General features: G+C 44.7%; 1 protein-coding gene across 7 annotated transcripts in view; it reads right to left on the bottom strand.

The window, feature by feature from the left end:
• Positions 1 to 15,451, bottom strand: part of robo1 (roundabout, axon guidance receptor, homolog 1 (Drosophila)) — a 687,941-nt gene that overhangs the window by 619,885 nt on the left and 52,605 nt on the right. For 4 of the 7 annotated variants that reach the window (XM_059650085.1, XM_059650094.1, XM_059650090.1 and 1 more), the window contains exon 2: positions 3,804 to 3,934. The exons of 2 other annotated variants lie outside the window; for them this stretch is intronic. The gene's annotated coding sequence lies outside the window, so the exon portion shown is untranslated. Of the gene's footprint in view, positions 1 to 3,803; positions 3,935 to 4,026; positions 4,071 to 15,451 lie in introns of those variants that run through there. One more of the 7 variants, XM_059650086.1, reaches the window with a different exon arrangement.

The following is a 15,451-nucleotide window of genomic DNA, read 5'->3' as shown; positions in this document are numbered from 1 at the left end:
CATATACCTGTCCAAATGCCTTGCAAAATTGCAACTGTACCAGCCTCTACCACTTCCTCTGGCAGCTCGTTCCATACACGCACCACCTTCTGTGTGAAAAATGTTTCATTACATATTTCAATAAAGTTAGATATCAATCATTAAGTTACTTGTTTTTCTCCATTTTCGTTATGTACGTCCGTGTAATTCTTTAATGAACAAACAAAGCTCCTGAAACGAATTTGTGTTTGGAATTTTGCAAGTAAAAATACAGCAGTTGTATTCTACACTGGTTCAGGCGATGAGTTAAATTATAATTGTAAGCTTGAGCTTATATCGATCCAAATCATACTGAAAACTGTTATTTCTCACAGAGACCTTACAAGTAAAGGGGCCGTTTTCCCTGTTGGCCAACACAGATTGGCTCCCGGTCTGGGATTGCCACTGTTTTGGAATTCTCATCCTGATGTTCAAATCGCTCCATGGCCTTGTCCTTCTCTACCTCTGTAACCTTCCCCACCTCACACGACCCTCTCCGCTCTCTGAGCTCCGCCAATTTCAGCCTCTTGAGCAGCTCCAAATTTCCTTCACTCTGTCCATGGTAGCTGTGCCTTCAGATGCTTGACTCCAGAATTCTCTCCCTAAATGCCTTACCATAACAAGAAATGACCAAGTTGTTCGTCATCCATCTTAGAATCTTTCCCCAAGTCAGTCAGCATCAGTTTTCATTCGATAATGGCTCTAATGAGATGTTTTGGGATGTTCAACAACAAAACAGTCCTGATGGGCTGAATGGCCTACTCCTGCATCTAATTTCTATTTTTTTCTAACCCTTTATGAATCACCTTCCAACCTCACAAGCCACTCAGTGACCTGTTCACCATCAATTCCTTCATCTCCTTGTCGGTTTATGTGAAGCTCCTGTAAATCCCTGGGAAATTGCATTAAATAAACATCCAATATAAATGTTTTCAGGTGGAAAATCTTGAAGAGAGGTTGAAACATCCAGTGCCTGCATTTTCTGCCTTAGCTCATTTTTATGCCGACTGCTGAACTCATCATTTTAACTCCTGACCCAGACTAGATGGGCCAATCGATCAACTCATTCTGATTGGTGGCCTCAACCCTTAGCAGCTCCAGAAGGTCAACTGCTGGTCAAGGGAGTACACTGGACAATAAAAATTCATGAAATGTATAAATTATTATTCTAACCGTTGACTCCATCTGCTGTGTGGATGGGTATAAATTCAGGCAAATTCAATACTCCCAGCAAGGGGCCAGATTCAAGAGGAGAAAGGCAGGTCAGTGATTCATTGTGATAGTATTTGAAAGACCACCTCATGCAGGAGACCCACTGAGTTCACTCTACGATTACCATCCTGTGCACACTCAACTTGACAACTGCCTCACGTTTGCCATCAGCCTTCCCCCTTGACTTGCCATCAGCCTCTCCACCTGCAAGTTGCTCACCTTCACATCCCACATGCTCCATGTGCCACGTTGTTTCAACTTCACTTCAGTTCCCATCCTCATGGAGCCCACACAGTTCTGAGGGGGCATGACATGGTGGGCACTGGGAGAATGTTTCCCCTCATGGGGGGAATCTAGAACTAAGGAGCGCATTTTAAAGATCAGGCATTTCCTATTTAAAGCCCTCAGACATAGGAGCAGAAGTAGGCCATTCAGCCCAATCAGTCTGTTTGACCATTCAATGGGATCATGGCTGATTTGATCTCCCTCAAGTCCACGTTCCTGCCTTTTTCCCATACACCCTCGAGCCCTTACTGATTAAAAACATGTCTACCTCAGCACTGAATACACTAAATGACGCATCCTCAACTGTACTTTCTGTTACAGACTTCCACAGATTCACTGCCCTCTGAAAGAAGAAATTCCTTCCCATCTCTGGCTGAAATGGGCAGCCCCTTTATCTGAGATTGTGCTCTCTGGTCCTGAAGGCTCCCAGCGTGGGATGGAACCTTTCCACATCTATCCTGTCAATTCCCAAAGAATCCTGTATGTCTAGCTAAGGTCACCTCTCATTCCTTCAAATTCCAAAGAGCTCAGGCTCAAACAACTCAACTTCCCCCAGAAGACTGATTACACTTAAACACACCGCCACAACAGCCCTCTGTGGTAAAGAAGTCCATAGAATCACTGTCCCCGGAGAGAAGACATTTCTCCCCATCTCCTTCTTAAATAAGAATTAGATGAGGAGGCTCGTTGCTGTTTGAAAATCTCTTCCTTGGAAAGCTGTGGAGGCTGGATCATTGAATAAACTAAAAGCTGAGTTAGAGAGATTTTTGGTTGAGCAAGGATTTGAGGGATATGAGGGAGCAGAAGGAAGAGTGGAGGTTGACGCTGAGGCTGGTGAGAGGGTAGGCAAGTGGGTAAAGGAGGAGAAATCCAGAGCTGAGGCCACAATCAGACCAGGTCCGATCTAATTGTAAGGTAGAACAGGTTGGATGGGCTGAATGGCCAAATGCTACTCCAATTTCTTACTTTTTTGTTAGCAAGGTTGATCACCAACCAGAACATCAACATAAATGTGTGGTTTTACCGGCGTGTCTTTGTCAGAATTAAACACTCAAGGGTTTCTCCTTCAGCACCTAACTCTGCAAAATGGTTTCTGTTATCACTTCCCACCCATACTCCCAATCCTCTCCCCCGGCACTCCCATCACCTCCACCACCACCCCCCACTGCCTCCCCCTACGCCGGTGCTCCCACTAATCTCAAAGTCTTCCATTAACAAGAGAATGACCCCTCCAGCTCCCCGTGGGACAAAGCACTTGGAACATTTTCTAAACACAACCACTGCTCTAATGGGACTGCCAATACACGCACAGAAAGATCCCACAAGAGCAATGCAAGGAATGACCAGAAACTCTACTTTCAGTGACATTTACGAAGATTGGTTCAGCACATCATTGAGGGAGGAGGAGCTCTCTTTGTGGCAGTAGCTGTGGAGTTTTGCCTTTAGATCAGTGGAGGATCCTAATTCACTCCTTTGTGCTGAGCTGGACCGGGTTAGACCAGCTCCAGAGACTGAAAGGGACCATTTGACCAAACTGATAGAGGATGCCTTCAAATATTACATGAGTTGGAGCAGATTCCAACGGGAGTTAGACCTCCTGAAGTACATTGCTAAATGCCAGTATCAACATTTCCAGAGCCTTCAGATAGTTTTCAGAGTTGTGCAGAGATTAACAGTGATTTATTTCACATTTATCCAAAAGTACTCTGGCTGCTTAATGAGCTTGGCATTTATGCTGCGTGATTACTTGTAATTAAACCCACAGTCAGTCAATCCCAGGGCATTGGTGAAAGCTGCTTCAGCTCGTTTAACTAAACAATATTGCCAACTGCTCAATTCCTCACACATCCACATCACAGCACATCCCACTTCGCAGGCAGGACAGCCCAGTTGCCAGTTCTGGGCGACATGTTCCTGGAGGTTGGTCACCTGTCCAGCGGTCTGCACATTCCCTACTCTCCTGCTGTCATTCCCTCCAGGCATACAAACCAAACCCACGTCCCCATCCCCACTCCCGGCAGCTCATTACCACTTTCCCATCGAATCAATGTTAACCTGTCAGCTGCTCCTACCCACCCCCAGCCTTCTCAAACAGCTCCGCAGCTCGGACTAACACATCAATGAACATCATTCAAAGCGGCTCAACATTTTCGGATGACGCACCAATGATTTTTCTACAGTGTTACATTCATCAATATCCAAATCATTAATCAGGCATTGCTGGAGGGTCCAGCCCATTACAAGCAGGTTCAGAACATAATGGCAAGATATCACTGGCAAGCACTCACAGGACTGGGATGGCGTGGGGTTAGGTACAGCGTAAAACTCCGAATATCGTTACACTCGGACTGGGAAAAGGTGACCATTGTAGCCCAAGCCAAACACAGACATGGGAATTCCTAGAGGCATGGTCCTCCACCTGTAAAGCAATCAACAAAGATGTCGAATCAGACCCCATATACAAACCTATACGGATCAAAACTGGAAATGACAGTACTCCCCATTACGGACCAGACAGTATAAATTCCAAGCAGAGTGGAATAACATCGCTTCATCGGAGGCTCCACTGACGATGTCACCCAGCGTGGTGATGAAACATTTGATCGAGAACAAGCCCAGCTCGGTGAGCAAGTCCACAAGCTCACCCACAACCCGGGCTACAGACCTTTGCAAAACCCCTTAAACTCCTTGTACAAGCGTTCCCAGGACAGGGACAGCATTGTGCCAGACACAAAGCTCACTGTACACTGCCCCCATCACACACTCCCAGGACAGGGACAGCACAGGGTTAGACACAGTGTAAAGTCGAACAATGCAGAGTGAAAATTCACTGACACTCGAGCATGCCTCTCCACCTTGTCCTACATATAGGTCCTACAGTCCATTTCCCCCTTCCTGCCGTCCTGTCTCACTCTCTGAGCAGGGCACCACAGAAAGACTCTGATTCCCATGCCAGCCCTCTGAAAGGGCAGTCTAACTCACTTTGCCCCATCCTGCTCTTTCCCCATCTCCCTGCAGTGCTTCCTTTTGCACACTTAACCAAGAACTGTGAGATGGTAGGGACTACAGATATTGAAGAATCTGAGATATAAGGGTGTGAAGCTCGATGAACACAAGAGACCAAGCAGCATCAGAGGAGCAGGAAAACTGATGTTTCAGGTCTAGAGCCAAGAACTGAGCCAAGTTAACTACCAAACTCGCAATTTAGGACATGCTGTCTCAGAGGTAGCCTCTCATCACTGCAGTTAGTGCTTCAAATAAAACTTAACTAAGTCAGAAGACACACGGCACCTGGTCACAGTACAAATAGGTTTATTTGAAATCACAAACTTTCAGAGCATTCCTCAGAAATTTACACCTTCTCAGTGATCAAGAGATCTGTAGCATGAAGGGTTAATAGCAGGTATGGGAATCACAAGAACACATAAATTGTGATGTTAGCTTAACTGGGACCTGAGGGAGTGAAGTTTCTACAGGGGTCTTGCTGAAATGCATTCCTGTAAATACTGTTCATTGATTACTTCAGTCTAGCCTCCACCCCTCATCTGTCAGAAATACCCAGAACCCAGGTTCAGGAAGGGTCCAGGCCCAAAACGTCAGCTTTTCTGCTCCTAAGATGCTGCTTGGCCTGCTGTGTTCATCCAGCCCCACACTTTGTTATCTTGGGTTCTCCAGCATCTGCAGTTCCCATTATCTCAGGAATAATATCCTTCAGTTCCTTTCTCATTATGGGTTTCTCTATTTCTTCTTAAATGCATCCGTTCTATTTTCAGAGAAAGGGCTTGTGGTTTTGGACGAGGCTGGGATTATTATTTTTGCCATCAGATCAGCCTGTCTCTCTTCACACCACACACACACAGCTCTCTGCCTCTCTCTCTCTCCAGCAGGTGTGGGTCACTGACAAAAAACACAATCTGTCAACTCAATGCCCTAGTGGGTACTGCCCACCTGTTTATCCATTTCTCTCTTGCCACGTGTCAGCTGGCAAGAGATTGACAAGGCAGCTTTCACGATCTGCCACTGACCCTTCCCCCACCTCCCTTCTGCAGCCCCCCCCATCCACACCCCCTCAACCTCCACCCCACCCTGCTACCTGTCCATCTGTGCAAACCGGGCCTGTGTGTGTATGCTGGACCCTCAGTGTCAAGGACACTCTTCAGTCACAGAGTCATAGAGCTGTACAACATGAAAACAGACACTTCAATCCAACTTCTCCATGCTGACCGGATATCCTAAATTAAGCTAGTGCATTTGCCAGCATTTGGTCAATATCCCTCTAAACCCTTCCTGTTCATGTACACATCCAGATGTCTTTTAAATGTTGTAATTGTACCGGCCTCCGCCACTTTCTCTGGCAGCTCATTCCACACACTCACCAGCCTCTGTGTGAAAAAGTTGCCCCTAAGGTCCCTTTTAAATCTTTCCCCTCTCATCTTAAACCTATGCCTCTAATTCTGGACTCCCCCCAAACCAGGGAAAAGACCGTGCCTATGTACCCTATCCATGCTCCTCGTGATTTTATAAAACTCCAGAAGGTCACCCCTCAGCCTCTCACACTGCGAGAGAAATAGCCCCAGCCTCTCCCTGTACTCAAACCCTCCAAACCTGGCAACATCTTTGTAAATCTTTTCAGCCCTTCTCTTAAATTTCCATACTGGTTCCTCCTCATTTCAATGTCCCTCACTCTCCACATTTCAAACTGCTCCCTCCTGCTCCAATCACTGAGATCTCCTATGTCCATCTTCATAGCACTGTTCACCTCTGTCCAGCCTTAGCTAACAACTCCTGAAATCTTCATCCATGTCTTTTGAACTTCCAGACTCAACTACAGCCACATGCTTCTGGTTAGTGTCTATGGTATTAATCCCCTCCATAAACTCCAATCTCCACCAAAACCCCTTCACCTAAATCCTCTCTGTTTATAAACCTACACTAGTTCCTGGTCTTGCAATGCCTCAATCTTAATGTTACTCCACCTCTCATCTCGCATCCAGGCTGCACTTCTCCCTACCTCTAAAATCTCCTCATCCCCTACGATCCTCCAAGACTTCCAAATCCTTCCAACTGCTTGCACTTCTCCTTTCTATTAATGGGATTAAGTTTTACACCAGGGCTTGGTCCATGGTATAAGTTTATATGTGTGTGGTGCTGAGGGGGTGCTGCTGTACAAGATGCTATAATCAGATAGGACATAAAACAGAGGCTTTGTGTGCCTTCCCAGAAAAGTGTAAAAAAAAATCCCAAGGTCATTATTCAAAGACGGGCAAGACAACTGGATATTTCTGGGACAATATATAACTCAAAACCAATTATCCAGTTGTCACTACATTAGCACAGGTGGAAACTTGCTGTGCGCTACCTGTACACGACAATACTGATTTCCCACTTCAATGGCCACAAAACATTTTGGCACATCCTGGGACTGAGAAAGACACTACATAAATAAAAGAGCTCGAAATGGTTTTAAGCTGAGGGATGACAAGGGAAATGAGATGAATCCCTCAGCGATCAGCAGTGAAGAGTGACAGGTTCTGAGTCTCCCAATTTGAATCAATGCTACATTCCCCCTACACCCCCCAGTTAGCCCAGGATGTTCCTGCTGACTGATTTCCCAGACCCAATCCTAACAGCACCTCTTGCTGTTCCACTGTGGTTACTCAAAGTAATAATAAACACTGTAGATAGGGAACTAGTGAAGGTAACCTGGTATGGAATACAGTTCCCGGGGTAGTGACAGAGAGAGATAAGGAGAGAGGCAGGTTGGGGGGAATGGGGGAAGAGAGAGTAAGAGAGAGAGAGTGAGAGAGAGTAAGAGAGAAAGAGAATGCAACATCACATTCCCTGCTGAGAGTTATTTTGATGCAGTTTATTTCAATGCAGAGTTTACATGCATCACTATATTTGTCGAACTGTGGGTGAGGGCCTGTTCAATACACATCTCGTGACAAGACACTAGTGTCAATGGGAACATATGTAGGAAGTGCATAGATAGCTGGCCTGACTGTGTCTGTGGTCTCGATTGTATTCTGTCCCTGTCACTAATCATTTTGTAGTTCCTGTCTTTTATTTAGAGAATAATTCAGAGAATTACAGGAACAGAAATCATTCGGCTCCTCAAATTAGCTTGATATGCAAACATACAAATTAGGAGTAGGAATCACAGTCATAGAAGTCTACAGCACAGAACAGATCCTTCAGTCCATCATGTCATTGCTAGTCAAAAATCACCCTCCACTTATACTAATTCCATTTCCAGCACATCATCAGAAGTGAACATCTAAATCCTTCTGCAATGTTATGAGGGTTTATGTCTCTCACACCCTTACAGACAGTGGGTTCCAGCTTTCCACCACCATGAGTGAGAAAGCTTTCCTCACACCGCCTCTGAACCATCTGCCCCTTACCTTCAACCTCTGCTCACTGGACATGGATCAATCCATCAGGAGGATGTGTTCCTTGCTGCTACCCTGTTTATATCCCTCATAATATTATCCATCTCAATCGTGCCCCTCCACAGTCTCCTCTGCCCTAAGAAAAGCAATCCCAGACTGCCAAATCTCGCTTCATAATTAAAACTCTCCAACCCGAGCAACAGGTGATTCTGCTCTGCACCCTCTCCAGTGTAATCACGTCCCTCCTGTAATGTGGATTCCAGACCTGCACACAATACTTGAGCTGCAGCCTCATCCATTTCTAATACACTTCCAGCATAACCTCTTGGTTCAACTCTATGCCTCAACTAATAAAGACAAATATACTATAATCCTTTCAAACTATCGTATTCACTTGTGCTGATACCTTAAGTGACATGTGTCCATTCACACCAAGGTCTCTCTGATTCCCAGCGTTTCCCAGGGTCCTACCCTTCATCATGTGTTCTTTTGCTTTGTTTGTCCCATTCAAATGCATCACTCACACTTCTCCAGATTGAATTCCATTGGCCATTGATTAGCCAATCTGACCAGGCCATCGATATCCTCCTGTTTTCCCAGGCTATCCTCCTCACTATTTCATGCCCAATCAAATTTCATGCCTTCGCAAACTTTACTGACCAATCCTCCTACATTCAAGTCTAAATCGTTTACACAGTCCACAAACAGCACCGCTCCCAATACTCAGTAGGCCATTCAGCCCTTCCACCTGCTCTGCCTTGCATTGAGATCAATGCTGATCTAATGATTCTCCAGCCCCCAAACTCTGACAACCTTTGACCCTTTGCTTATCTCTGTCTCCCAACACCTTAAAAATGTGGAAAGACTCTGTTTCCACCACTTTTTGAGGAGAAATTTCCAAAGATTCACAACCCTCTCTGAGGAAAATATTCTCCTTATCCCTGTCTTAAATAAGTGGCCTTTTTAAACAATGACCCCTAGTTCTGGATTGTCCCACACTTCCCACATCCATCGGGTCAAAACTCCCCCTTCACTAGGATCCTAAGTGATTCAATCAAATTCTGCCCACCTTGAGTCTGCAACCTTTAGTATTCAGCACAAAACAACACCATAAAATATTCAGTGGTTCCAAGCCAGATTCTAAAAGGAAAAATGTATAAAGTGTGCCTCAAGATACATTTATACAGACAGACAGACCCATGCTATCATTTCATATAATAACAACACAGTAAGTAAGATCAGCTCATGTGGGCACTAGATTCCTATGGAGCTCAAAAGCGCTTCCATCACAGAGTCATAGAATCATACAGTACAGAAACAGACGCTTTGCTTCCCCCAGCCCATGACAACCATAATCCCAAACTCTACTACTCCCACCTGCCTGTACTTGGCCCATATCTCCTGCATGCCCCTTTCTAACCTTTGTTATGACCTTTGACTTGTGCATACTTTCTTATTTTGATCTGCCTGAACTGCTCGTAAACAAAACTTTTCACTGTACTCTGAGATTTGTCAAAATCAATCAATCAATCAACATTTCTTAATCATGTATTTATCTAACTGCCTTTTAAACACTATAACTGTACCCACATCCAACACTTCCTCTGGCAGCTCATTCCACACATGAACCACTTTTTGTACGTTAAAAAAAAATTGCCCCTTGTGTCTTTTTTTAAATCTTTCTCCTCTCACCTTAAAAATATGACCCCTAGTTTTGAAATCCCCCACCCCAAGGGAAAAACATGCCGGCCATTCACTTTATCTGCAACCCTAATGATTTTATAAACTTTAACAAGGTCATCTCTCAACCTCCTGTGCTCCAGAGGAACAATGTCACAGCCTATCCAAGCTCTCTGTGTAACTCAAACCCTCCACTCCCAGCAACATCCCAGTAATTTTAATGGTACGACACAAGAACTTTCAAGAGTTGATAGGAGTAGACAGTTCACAGGTAAATGGACGTCTGACAAGTGGGAGGTTTTCAAAAATGTGATGACAAGAGTTCAGAGGCATTATGTTCCTGTTAGAGTGAACAGTAAGGCTGGTAAGGTTAAGGAATAATGGATGAATAAAGATATTGAGGTTCTAATCAAGAATAAAAAAGAATCTTTTTTTAGAAATAGACAACTTAGTTCAATTGAATCTCTTAATCAATACAAAGACTGTACGAGCATTCTTAAGAGAGAAATCAGGAAGGCAAAGAGGGGATATGAGACAGCATTGGAGGATAAGGATAAGGATAATCCAAAGATATTCTGCAAATTCAGAGCTCACAGTAACTAGAGAGAGGGTAGAGCCTCTTAATGATCTTTGGGTTGGACCCAGGAGATAGGAGACATAGTAAATGAATCTATCATTTCAGTTTTTACTATGAAGAAAGAAATGGAGTCTAGAGAATGCACAGAAATAAACTTTGAAGTTTTAAAAACAGTTCACATGACAGAAGAGGAAGTTCGGGAGGTCTTAGAACATAGAACATAGAAAAGTGCAGCACAGTATAGGCCCTTCAGCCCACGATGTTGTGCTGTGGAATAATCCCAATCCAAAAACAAAATAACTGAACCTACATTCCCCTCAATTCACTGCTGTCCATGTGCATGTCCAGCAGTAGCTTAAATGTCACTTACAGTCGCTTACAGGTCTTAGCTGGATACATCCCTGGGACGTGATCTAATGTATCCCAGAATGTTGTGGGAAGTAAGGGAGGAAATTACGAGACCCCCTTGCAGAAATATTTGTATCATGTGTAACTACGGGTGAGGTGCCTGATAATGGAGGGTGGCTAATGTTGTACCTTTGTTTAAGGAAGGTTGTAAGGAGAAACCGGGGAACATAAACCTGAGTCTGACTTTGGTTGTGGGTAAATTGTTGGAGGTGATTATAAAAGACAGGATTTGGGACATTTGGAGAGGCAAAAATTGATAGGAGATAGTCAGCACGGTTTTGTGTGAGTAAAGTTGTGTCTCACAAACTTGATTGAGTTTTTTTAAGTAAGTTACCAAGAGGGTTGATGATGACAGAGCAGTAGACATTGTTTATTTGGATTTGAATAAAGCCTTTGACAAGGTTCTGCATGGTAAATTAATTAGTAAAGTTAGGTCACTTGGGATACAGAGTGAGTTTGCCAGTTGGACACATAATTGGCTTCAGCTTCACAACAGGAGACAGAGAATAATGGTGGAGGATTGCTTTTCAGACTAGAGGCCTGTGACCAGCGATGTTCCACAGGGATTGGTTCTGGGTCCTCTTTTGTTTGTCATTTATGTAAAAGATTTGGATGAGAATATAGAAGGTATGGTTAGTAAGTTTGTGGGTGTTGCCAAAACAAGTGGGACAGTAGACAGTGAAGAAGGTTTTCTAAGATTACAAAGGGATTTTGATCAAATGGGTCAATGGGCTTAAAAGTGGTAGGAGATGGAGCTCATTCTGGATAAATGCAAGGTATTGTAGTTTGGTAAAACAAGCAAGGAGAGAGCTTATTCAATTAATGGTAGGGCCTTGGGGAGTGTTGTAGAACAGAGGGACCTAGGGGTGCAGGCACATAATTCTTTGAGGTTTGCACCACATATAGACAGGATGGTTAAAAAGGTGTTTAGCATGTTTGCCTCCATTGCTCAGTCCTTTGAGTACAGGAGTTGGGACATTATGGTGAGGTTATACAGGACATTAGTGAGACCTCTTCTGGAACAGTTTGTCCAGTTCTGGTCAGCCAGTTATAGGAAGGATATGATTAAGCTGGAGAAGAGATTTACCTGGATGTTGCTGGTTATGGAATGTTAGAGTTATAAGGGAAGGCTGGGTAGAACATAAAACATAGAATAATATAGCACAGAACAGGCCTTTCGGCCCTCGATGTTGTGCTGACCTGTGAACTAATCTAAGCCCCTCCCCCTACGCTATCCCATCATTATCCATATGCTTATCCAAGGACTGTTTAAATGCCCCTAATGTGGCTGAGTTAACTACATTGGCAGGCAGGGCGTTCCACACCCTTACCACTCTCTGAGTAAAGAACCTGCCTCTGACATCTGTCTTAAACCTATCATCCCTCAATTTGTAGCTATGCCCCCTCGTACAAGCCGACGTCATCATCCTCGGAAAAAGACTCTCACTGTCCACCCTATTGAATGCTCTGATCGTCTTGTAAGACTGGGGCCTTTTTCCACTGGAACGTGGGAGGTTGAGCGATGACCTGATAGAAGTTTATAAAATAACGAGGAACATTGATGGAGCTGATAGTACTTGCCTTTTCTTTAAAATGCGGAATTTCAAGACCAGGGGCCACATTTTCAAGATGAGAAATTTAAAAATTTAGGAAAGACATAAGAGGCAAAGTTTTTATACAGAGGGTGGTTGGCGTGTGGAATGAACTTCCTGAGGAAGTAGTGGATGTGGGTAAAATTTCAATGTTTCAAAGACATTTAGATGGAAATGGGAATAGGAAAGGTTTGGAGAGATACAGGCCAGGAGCAGGCAAGTGGGACTAGTTTAGTTTGGGATTATGTTCGGCACAGATTGGTTGGATTGAAGGGTCTGTTTCCATGCAGTATGGCTCTATGACTCTATAAATCTCTTCTGGGCCCTCTCTAGCTTAATATCTTTCCTATAACAGGGCAAGCAGACTGGACACAGCATTCCAGAAGAGGCCTGTACAACCTCAACAAAACATTGCAAATCCTATACTCAACGATCTCAGCAATGAAGGCAAGCGTGCCAAACACTGTCCCAATCATCCTGTTTACCTGTGACACAAACTTCAAAGAATTATGTACCTCAACCCTTATGTCTCTCCGCTGTACACCACCCAATTTTAATTGCATAAGTTCTATCTTTGTTTGTTTCAACCAAGTGTGATACCTTGTTTTTTTTTATTCATTCACAGGATGAGGGCATCACTGGCCAGGCAGCACTTATTGTCCGTCCCTAATTGCCCAGAGGGCAGTTAAGAGTCAACCACATTGCTGTGGGTCTGGAGTCACAGTCCAGTCCAGGTAAGGATGGCAGTTTCCTTCCCTAAAGGACATTAGTGAACCAGGTGGGTAATCCCAAATATCAACAATGGATTCATGGTCATCACTAGATTCTTAATTCTAGATATTTAGTGAATCTGCCATGGTGGGATTCAAACCTGGGTCCCCAGAACATTACCAGGGTCTCTGGATTAACAGTCCAGTAATAATACCACGAGGCCATTGCCTCCTCCTTCATCTGCCATGTTTTTAAAAATTTAATCATGGGATGTGGGCAGCGCTGGCTTGACCCAGCATTTAGTTGCCCCTTGAGAGGGAGAGGGTGAGCTGTCTTCTTGAACCACTGCAGTCCATCTGCTGTAGGTAGACCCACAATTCCCTTAGGGAGAGAATTCCAGGATTTTGACCTAGTGACAGGGATGGAACAGCGATGTACTTCCAATGCAGGATGGTGAGCGGCTTGGAGGGGAACTTGCAGAGGGTAGTGTTCCCATGTATCAGGCATCAGGTATGCTACTGGAAAGTTTGCCTCCTGATACTCACTGATCCCCTTTTTGCCAGGGCTCCTTGATGCCACACTCGGTCGAATGCAGCCTTGATATCAAGGGCTGTCACTCTCACCTCACCCTCTTGGATTCAGCTCTTTTGTTCATGTTTGAACCAAGGCTGTAATGAGGTCAGGAGCTGAGTGGCCCTGGCGGGAACCCAAACTGGGCGTCACTGAAGATTGCCACGAATGCTTCAGCCTTACCTTTTGCACTGATGTGCTGGGCTCTTCCATCATTGAGGATGGGGATATCTGTGCAGCCTCCTCCTCCAGTGAATTGTTTAAATGTCCACCACCATTCACCACTGGATGTGGCAGGGCTGCAGAGCTTAGATCCATTGATTGTTGGATCGCTTCGCTTTGTCTATCACTTGCTGCTTTCGCCGTTTGGTGTGCAAGTATTCCTGTTTGGTGGCTTCACCAGGTTGACACCTGACCTTCAGGTATGCCTGGTGCTGCTCTTGGCATGGCCTCCTACACTCTCCATTAAACCAGGGTTGATCCCCTGGCTTGATGGTAATGGCTGAGTGGGGGATAGGCCAGACTGTGAGGTTACAGATTGTGCTGGAGTACAATTCTGCTGCTGCCCATGGGGAGTTAATCATCCTTTCAGCATGGACAGTTATGGGGAGCTTGGACAGAGGTGCTCAAAGTGAAAGAGAAGGAGAGAAAAATAGTTTGCACTGTCAGTGGGTTAGAAACTGCATGCTACAGTTTACGGAAAAAAATGTGCAAAAGATCCTAGACAAAATGAGAAGTGATTGTTTGGGACAGGGCTGGGAAGGCTGGGAACAGACCTCCCGAACTGAGCAGCATCCAGACTGTTATTAACTGTCAGACCTTCATAATCACCATCCCACTCTGACTCACACATCCCCACAGACACTTCGAGTGTGACAGCCATCTCACGCTTCTCCATTGACATCGCTCGGTCAATGCGTCATTGAGGGAGGGAAATGATCGATGAAGGGGGCAAGACCATAAAGGAAATGCAGAATTGTCCTTTGTGATCCCTATCCACAATGTGTTGGAGAGAGTAAGTGCTGAGAGTCACAAGCTCCTCAGTAAGGTCAGATCAAATCCTAACGGGATTTACAGACACTTGCAGTAAACAAAGTGATGCTTTTATCTTAATTCGCACAGTTATTGTGTTATAATAGCAACACATTTCAGCTGCAGAAAGCAAACAGATGTGAGCTCTCAGATCAGCGCCCTTTCCCCTATCAATCTATAAAAGGCCAGGTGGGATGTCACAGTGACTGATCTCTGATACATCTCAACTTAACCTCCTCTCAGTCCTGATGGTATCCTACACACAGGGTTTCTGGACTGAGGGAGCTGGATTAACATCAGTACAGATACAGTCAGTAACACAGAATACTGGGGGGAGAGGGGTTACTGAGTGACAGTGTGGGGGAGCTGGATTAACATCAGAATAGATACAGTCAGTAACACAGAATGCTGGGGGGAGAGGGGTTACTGAGTGACAGTGTGAGGGAGAGGGATTAACATCAGAATAGATACAGTCAGTAACACAGAATGCTGGGGGGAGAGGGGTTACTGAGTGACAGTGTGGGGGAGTTGGATTAACATCAGTACAGACACAGTCAGTAACACAGAATGCTGGGGGGAGAGGGGTTACTGAGTGACAGTGTGGGGGAGCTGGATTAACGTCAGTACAGATACAGTCAGGATGATGGCGATAAATAGGGCAACATGAAAGAGAGAGAAATGGGCAGAGAGAGAGAGCGCAATGAAGAGATTGATGGAGAAAGATAGAGACATAGGAGAGGGAGAGACAAAATGAGGAAGAGACAGAAGGAGAGAGATGCTGAAAGAATGATAAATACAAAAAGATGTCAGGAAAGTCAAAGGGAGAGGGAGAGACAAACAAAGACAAACAGAAACAATGAAAGGGAGATCGAGTTGAAGTGAGGAAAATGGAAGACAATACAGAGAACATGGAGACTGAGCGAGACTGAGAGAATAGCATCAACGCAAAAGACAGGCAGAAAAAGACGAGAGAG

Source organism: Stegostoma tigrinum, chromosome 12 (assembly GCF_030684315.1).
Source record: "Stegostoma tigrinum isolate sSteTig4 chromosome 12, sSteTig4.hap1, whole genome shotgun sequence".
Classification (NCBI taxonomy): Eukaryota; Metazoa; Chordata; class Chondrichthyes; order Orectolobiformes; family Stegostomatidae; genus Stegostoma; species Stegostoma tigrinum.
This window is presented reverse-complemented; position numbering and strand designations above follow the sequence as displayed.